This window comes from Cherax quadricarinatus, chromosome 42 (assembly GCF_038502225.1).
Source record: "Cherax quadricarinatus isolate ZL_2023a chromosome 42, ASM3850222v1, whole genome shotgun sequence".
Taxonomy (NCBI): Eukaryota; Metazoa; Arthropoda; class Malacostraca; order Decapoda; family Parastacidae; genus Cherax; species Cherax quadricarinatus.
Window position 1 is genome coordinate 4,499,651 of NC_091333.1, and position 8,811 is coordinate 4,508,461.

The window sequence follows — 8,811 nt, forward strand, 5'->3', positions numbered from 1 at the left end:
GATTTTTTTTAATCGTAAGAAGTGGACTCTGGCGTCCATTGTGGAGTATGATGGTGTGTGTGTGTGTGTGTGTGTGTGTGTGTGTGTGTGTGTGTGTGTGTGTGTGTGTGTGTGTGTGTGTGTGTGTGTGTTACAGTGATGATCAGAGAGTTAAGGTAAAGTTTAAGGTTAACTAGAGATGAAAGTATCATGTAGTGAGTCTGACCACCATCACTCTCACACTGCCTCTCACGTCAAGTATTTCCCACTAAAAACTGACTCAAACCACAAGAAGCAAAACTTGTTAATAATGGTGCTGCCATATTCACAACTCTCCTCATATACTATGTATAAAAACAATACTGGAACATATTTGTAGACGGGCGTTTACTAAGAGAAATCTGGGAATTCTCTTAAAAAGCGTCAAGTCTTCAAAATATCCTTATAGCAGTGTTTCAGTATAATTTTACTTAATAATATGAAAACATTCACTCAAGGAAGTATGTTTTGTAGTAATAGTCTGGCTGATTCTCAAATATTTAAGTGTTAAATAAGGAATGTGTTGAGTACAGAACAGTTGACACAAAAGTTTCTCGTGGAGAGGCTGGTCCTGCTGGCTGACAATGGCCTCACTGCTGTCCACATTCAACTTTTTAGACATAAAGTGTTGAAGACTATATAAGAGAGGTTTATAATGTAATGGTGACTATATACCAGAGGTCAGTGTGTGCGGAGAACCAATATATCGTTACTTACAGATATAACATCATCCAATATTGCCTTTCTCATAATGGGTTAAATTATACATTGGCAGAAATATATTTATTTATGTGTATTAGCTTTATTTTCTCAACCGTATATTGCATAGACATTCTTCTATTATATATATATATATATATATATATATATATATATATATATATATATATATATATATATATATATATATATATATATATATATATATATATATATATATATATATATATATATATATATATATATATATATATATATATATATATATATATATATATATATATATATATATATATATATATATATATATATATATATATATATATATATATATATATATATATATATATACATACATGCATATATTTAGAAAGAACTAAATTTTTATCTTCTTTCTTGAAAATGGCTTTGATATTTTTGTATTAATCACGTGATGTTCAGTACTGTTCAACAATCACGTGGTGTTCAGTACTGTTCAACAATCACGTGGTGTTCAGTACTGTTCAACAATCACGTGGTGTTCAGTACTGTTCAACAATCACGTGGTGTTCAGCACTGTTCAACAATCACGTGGTGTTCAGTACTGTTCAACAATCACGTGGTGTTCAGTACTGTTCAACAATCACGTGGTGTTCAGCACTTTTCAACAATCACGTGGTGTTCAGTACTGTTCAACAATCATGTGGTGTTCAGTACTGTTCAACAATCACGTGGTGTTCAGCACTTTTCAACAATCACGTGGTGTTCAGTACTGTTCAACAATCATGTGGTGTTCAGTACTGTTCAACAATCACGTGGTGTTCAGTACTGTTCAATACTCACGTGGTGTTCAGTTCTGTTCAACAATCACGTGGTGTTCAGTACTGTTCAACAATCACGTGATGTTCAGTACTGTTCAATACTCACGTGGTGTTCAGCACTTTTCAACAATCACGTGGTGTTCAGTACTGTTCAATACTCACGTGGTGTTCAGCACTTTTCAACAATCACGTGGTGTTCAGTACTGTTCAATACTCACTTGGTGTTCAGTACTCTTCAACAGTCACGTGGTGTTCAGTACTGTTCAACAATCACGTGGTGTTCAGTACTTTTCAATACTCACGTGGTGTTCAGCACTTTTCAACAATCACGTGGTGTTCAGTACTGTTCAATACTCACGTGGTGTTCAGTACTGTTCAACAATCGCCTGGTGTTCAGTACTGTTCAACAATCACGTGGTGTTCAGTACTGTTCAACAATCACGTGGTGTTCAGCACTGTTCAACAATCACGTGGTGTTCAGTACTGTTCAACAATCACGTGGTGTTCAGTACTGTTCAACAATCACGTGGTGTTCAGTACTGTTCAACAATCACGTGGTGTTCAGTACTGTTCAACAATCACGTGGTGTTCAGTACTGTTCAACAATCACGTGGTGTTCAGTACTGTTCAACAATCACGTGGTGTTCAGTACTGTTCAACAATCACGTGGTGTTCAGCACTGTTCAACAATCACGTGGTGTTCAGCACTGTTCAACAATCACGTGGTGTTCAGTACTGTTCAACAATCACGTGGTGTTCAGTACTGTTCAACAATCACGTGGTGTTCAGTACTGTTCAACAATCACGTGGTGTTCAGTACTGTTCAACAATCACGTGGTGTTCAGTACTGTTCAACAATCACGTGGTGTTCAGTACTGTTCAACAATCACGTGGTGTTCAGTACTGTTCAACAATCACGTGGTGTTCAATACTGTTCAACAATCACGTGGTGTTCAGTAATGTTCAACAGTCACGTGGTGTTCAGTACTGTTCAACAGTCACGTGATGTTCAGTACTGTTCAACAGTCACGTGGTGTTCAGTACTGTTCAACAGTCACGTGATGTTCAGTACTGTTCAACAGTCACGTGATGTTCAGTACTGTTCAACAGTCACGTGATGTTCAGTACTGTTCAACAGTCACGTGGTGTTCAGTACTGTTCAACAGTCACGTGATGTTCAGTACTGTTCAACAGTCACGTGGTGTTCAGTACTGTTCAACAGTCACGTGATGTTCAGTACTGTTCAACAGTCACGTGGTGTTCAGTACTGTTCAACAGTCACGTGATGTTCAGTACTGTTCAACAGTCACGTGATGTTCAGTACTGTTCAACAGTCACGTGGTGTTCAGTACTGTTCAACAGTCACGTGATGTTTAGTACTGTTCAACAGTCACGTGATGTTCAGTACTGTTCAACAGTCACGTGATGTTCAGTACTGTTCAACAGTCACGTGGTGTTCAGTACTGTTCAACAGTCACGTGATGTTCAGTACTGTTCAACAATCACGTGGTGTTCAGTAATGTTCAACAATCACGTGATGTTCAGTACTGTTCAACAGTCACGTGGTGTTCAGTAATGTTCAACAGTCACGTGGTGTTCAGTACTGTTCAACAGTCACGTGATGTTCAGTACTGTTCAACAGTCACGTGGTGTTCAGTAATGTTCAACAGTCACGTGATGTTCAGTACTGTTCAACAGTCACGTGATGTTCAGTACTGTTCAACAGTCACGTGGTGTTCAGTAATGTTCAACAGTCACGTGGTGTTCAGTACTGTTCAACAATCACGTGGTGTTCAGCACTGTTCAACAATCACGTGGTGTTCAGTAATGTTCAACAATCACGTGGTGTTCAGTAATGTTCAACAATCACGTGATGTTCAGTACTGTTCAACAGTCACGTGGTGTTCAGTAATGTTCAACAGTCACGTGGTGTTCAGTACTGTTCAACAGTCACGTGATGTTCAGTACTGTTCAACAGTCACGTGGTGTTCAGTAATGTTCAACAGTCACGTGGTGTTCAGTACTGTTCAACAGTCACGTGATGTTCAGTACTGTTCAACAGTCACGTGGTGTTCAGTAATGTTCAACAGTCACGTGATGTTCAGTACTGTTCAACAGTCACGTGATGTTCAGTACTGTTCAACAGTCACGTGGTGTTCAGTAATGTTCAACAGTCACGTGGTGTTCAGTACTGTTCAACAATCACGTGGTGTTCAGCACTGTTCAACAATCACGTGGTGTTCAGTAATGTTCAACAATCACGTGGTGTTCAGTACTGTTCAACAATCACGTGGTGTTCAGCACTGTTCAACAATCACGTGGTGTTCAGTAATGTTCAACAGTCACGTGGTGTTCAGCACTGTTCAACAGTCACGTGGTGTTCAGTAATGTTCAACAATCACGTGATGTTCAGTACTGTTCAACAGTCACGTGGTGTTCAGTACTGTTCAACAGTCACGTGGTGTTCAGTACTGTTCAACAATCACGTGGTGTTCAGTACTGTTCAACAGTCACGTGGTGTTCAGTACTGTTCAACAGTCACGTGGTGTTCAGTACTGTTCAACAGTCACGTGGTGTTCAGTACTGTTCAACAGTCACGTGGTGTTCAGTACTGTTCAACAGTCACGTGGTGTTCAGTACTGTTCAACAGTCACGTGGTGTTCAGTACTGTTCAACAATCACGTGGTGTTCAGTACTGTTCAACAGTCACGTGGTGTTCAGTACTGTTCAACAGTCACGTGGTGTTCAGTACTGTTTAACAATCACGTGGTGTTCAGTACTGTTCAACAGTCACGTGGTGTTCAGTACTGTTCAACAATCACGTGGTGTTCAGTACTGTTCAACAATCACGTGGTGTTCAGTACTGTTCAACAATCACGTGGTGTTCAGTACTGTTCAACAATCACGTGGTGTTCAGTACTGTTCAACAATCACGTGGTGTTCAGTACTGTTCAACAGTCACGTGGTGTTCAGTACTGTTCAACAATCACGTGGTGTTCAGTACTGTTCAACAGTCACCTGATGTTCAGTACTGTTCAACAGTCACGTGGTGTTCAGTACTGTTCAACAGTCACGTGGTGTTCAGTACTGTTCAACAGTCACGTGGTGTTCAGTACTGTTCAACAGTCACGTGATGTTCAGTAATGTTCAACAGTCACGTGATGTTCAGTACTGTTCAACAGTCACGTGGTGTTCAGTAATGTTCAACAGTCACGTGATGTTCAGTACTGTTCAACAGTCACGTGGTGTTCAGTACTGTTCAACAGTCACGTGGTGTTCAGTACTGTTCAACAGTCACGTGGTGTTCAGTACTGTTCAACAGTCACGTGGTGTTCAGTACTGTTCAACAGTCACGTGGTGTTCAGTACTGTTCAACAGTCACGTGGTGTTCAGTACTGTTCAACAATCACGTGGTGTTCAGTAATGTTCAACAATCACGTGGTGTTCAGTACTGTTCAACAGTCACGTGGTGTTCAGTAATGTTCAACAATCACGTGGTGTTCAGTACTGTTCAACAATCACGTGGTGTTCAGCACTGTTCAACAGTCACGTGGTGTTCAGTACTGTTCAACAATCACGTGGTGTTCAGCACTGTTCAACAGTCACGTGGTGTTCAGTACTGTTCAACAATCACGTGGTGTTCAGTACTGTTCAACAATCACGTGGTGTTCAGTACTGTTCAACAATCACGTGGTGTTCAGCACTGTTCAACAGTCACGTGGTGTTCAGTACTGTTCAACAATCACGTGGTGTTCAGTACTGTTCAACAATCACGTGGTGTTCAGTACTGTTCAACAATCACGTGGTGTTCAATACTGTTCAACAATCACGTGGTGTTCAATACTGTTCAACAATCACGTGGTGTTCAGTAATGTTCAACAGTCACGTGGTGTTCAGTACTGTTCAACAGTCACGTGATGTTCAGTACTGTTCAACAGTCACGTGGTGTTCAGTACTGTTCAACAGTCACGTGATGTTCAGTACTGTTCAACAGTCACGTGATGTTCAGTACTGTTCAACAGTCACGTGATGTTCAGTACTGTTCAACAGTCACGTGGTGTTCAGTACTGTTCAACAGTCACGTGATGTTCAGTACTGTTCAACAGTCACGTGGTGTTCAGTACTGTTCAACAGTCACGTGATGTTCAGTACTGTTCAACAGTCACGTGGTGTTCAGTACTGTTCAACAGTCACGTGATGTTCAGTACTGTTCAACAGTCACGTGATGTTCAGTACTGTTCAACAGTCACGTGGTGTTCAGTACTGTTCAACAGTCACGTGATGTTCAGTACTGTTCAACAGTCACGTGATGTTCAGTACTGTTCAACAGTCACGTGATGTTCAGTACTGTTCAACAGTCACGTGGTGTTCAGTACTGTTCAACAGTCACGTGATGTTCAGTACTGTTCAACAATCACGTGGTGTTCAGTAATGTTCAACAATCACGTGATGTTCAGTACTGTTCAACAGTCACGTGGTGTTCAGTAATGTTCAACAGTCACGTGGTGTTCAGTACTGTTCAACAGTCACGTGATGTTCAGTACTGTTCAACAGTCACGTGGTGTTCAGTAATGTTCAACAGTCACGTGATGTTCAGTACTGTTCAACAGTCACGTGATGTTCAGTACTGTTCAACAGTCACGTGGTGTTCAGTAATGTTCAACAGTCACGTGGTGTTCAGTACTGTTCAACAATCACGTGGTGTTCAGCACTGTTCAACAATCACGTGGTGTTCAGTAATGTTCAACAATCACGTGGTGTTCAGTAATGTTCAACAATCACGTGATGTTCAGTACTGTTCAACAGTCACGTGGTGTTCAGTAATGTTCAACAGTCACGTGGTGTTCAGTACTGTTCAACAGTCACGTGATGTTCAGTACTGTTCAACAGTCACGTGGTGTTCAGTAATGTTCAACAGTCACGTGGTGTTCAGTACTGTTCAACAGTCACGTGATGTTCAGTACTGTTCAACAGTCACGTGGTGTTCAGTAATGTTCAACAGTCACGTGATGTTCAGTACTGTTCAACAGTCACGTGATGTTCAGTACTGTTCAACAGTCACGTGGTGTTCAGTAATGTTCAACAGTCACGTGGTGTTCAGTACTGTTCAACAATCACGTGGTGTTCAGCACTGTTCAACAATCACGTGGTGTTCAGTAATGTTCAACAATCACGTGGTGTTCAGTACTGTTCAACAATCACGTGGTGTTCAGCACTGTTCAACAATCACGTGGTGTTCAGTAATGTTCAACAGTCACGTGGTGTTCAGCACTGTTCAACAGTCACGTGGTGTTCAGTAATGTTCAACAATCACGTGATGTTCAGTACTGTTCAACAGTCACGTGGTGTTCAGTACTGTTCAACAGTCACGTGGTGTTCAGTACTGTTCAACAATCACGTGGTGTTCAGTACTGTTCAACAGTCACGTGGTGTTCAGTACTGTTCAACAGTCACGTGGTGTTCAGTACTGTTCAACAGTCACGTGGTGTTCAGTACTGTTCAACAGTCACGTGGTGTTCAGTACTGTTCAACAGTCACGTGGTGTTCAGTACTGTTCAACAGTCACGTGGTGTTCAGTACTGTTCAACAATCACGTGGTGTTCAGTACTGTTCAACAGTCACGTGGTGTTCAGTACTGTTCAACAGTCACGTGGTGTTCAGTACTGTTTAACAATCACGTGGTGTTCAGTACTGTTCAACAGTCACGTGGTGTTCAGTACTGTTCAACAATCACGTGGTGTTCAGTACTGTTCAACAATCACGTGGTGTTCAGTACTGTTCAACAATCACGTGGTGTTCAGTACTGTTCAACAATCACGTGGTGTTCAGTACTGTTCAACAATCACGTGGTGTTCAGTACTGTTCAACAGTCACGTGGTGTTCAGTACTGTTCAACAATCACGTGGTGTTCAGTACTGTTCAACAGTCACCTGATGTTCAGTACTGTTCAACAGTCACGTGGTGTTCAGTACTGTTCAACAGTCACGTGGTGTTCAGTACTGTTCAACAGTCACGTGGTGTTCAGTACTGTTCAACAGTCACGTGATGTTCAGTAATGTTCAACAGTCACGTGATGTTCAGTACTGTTCAACAGTCACGTGGTGTTCAGTAATGTTCAACAGTCACGTGATGTTCAGTACTGTTCAACAGTCACGTGGTGTTCAGTACTGTTCAACAGTCACGTGGTGTTCAGTACTGTTCAACAGTCACGTGGTGTTCAGTACTGTTCAACAGTCACGTGGTGTTCAGTACTGTTCAACAGTCACGTGGTGTTCAGTACTGTTCAACAGTCACGTGGTGTTCAGTACTGTTCAACAATCACGTGGTGTTCAGTAATGTTCAACAATCACGTGGTGTTCAGTACTGTTCAACAGTCACGTGGTGTTCAGTAATGTTCAACAATCACGTGGTGTTCAGTACTGTTCAACAATCACGTGGTGTTCAGCACTGTTCAACAGTCACGTGGTGTTCAGTACTGTTCAACAATCACGTGGTGTTCAGCACTGTTCAACAGTCACGTGGTGTTCAGTACTGTTCAACAATCACGTGGTGTTCAGTACTGTTCAACAATCACGTGGTGTTCAGTACTGTTCAACAATCACGTGGTGTTCAGCACTGTTCAACAGTCACGTGGTGTTCAGTACTGTTCAACAATCACGTGGTGTTCAGTACTGTTCAACAATCACGTGGTGTTCAGTACTGTTCAACAATCACGTGGTGTTCAGCACTGTTCAACAGTCACGTGGTGTTCAGTACTGTTCAACAATCACGTGGTGTTCGGTACTGTTCAACAATCACGTGGTGTTCAGTACTGTTCAACAATCACGTGGTGTTCAGTACTGTTCAACAATCACGTGGTGTTCAGCACTGTTCAACAGTCACGTGGTGTTCAGTACTGTTCAACAATCACGTGGTGTTCAGTACTGTTCAACAATCACGTGGTGTTCAGTACTGTTCAACAATCACGTGGTGTTCAGTACTGTTCAACAATCACGTGGTGTTCAGTACTGTTCAACAATCACGTGGTGTTCAGCACTGTTCAACAGTCACGTGGTGTTCAGTACTGTTCAACAATCACGTGGTGTTCAGTACTGTTCAACAATCACGTGGTGTTCAGTACTGTTCAACAGTCACGTGGTGTTCAGTACTGTTCAACAATCACGTGGTGTTCAGTACTGTTCAACAATCACGTGGTGTTCAGTACTGTTCAACAGTCACGTGGTGTTCAGTACTGTTCAACAATCACGTGGTGTTCAGCACTGTTCAACAGTCA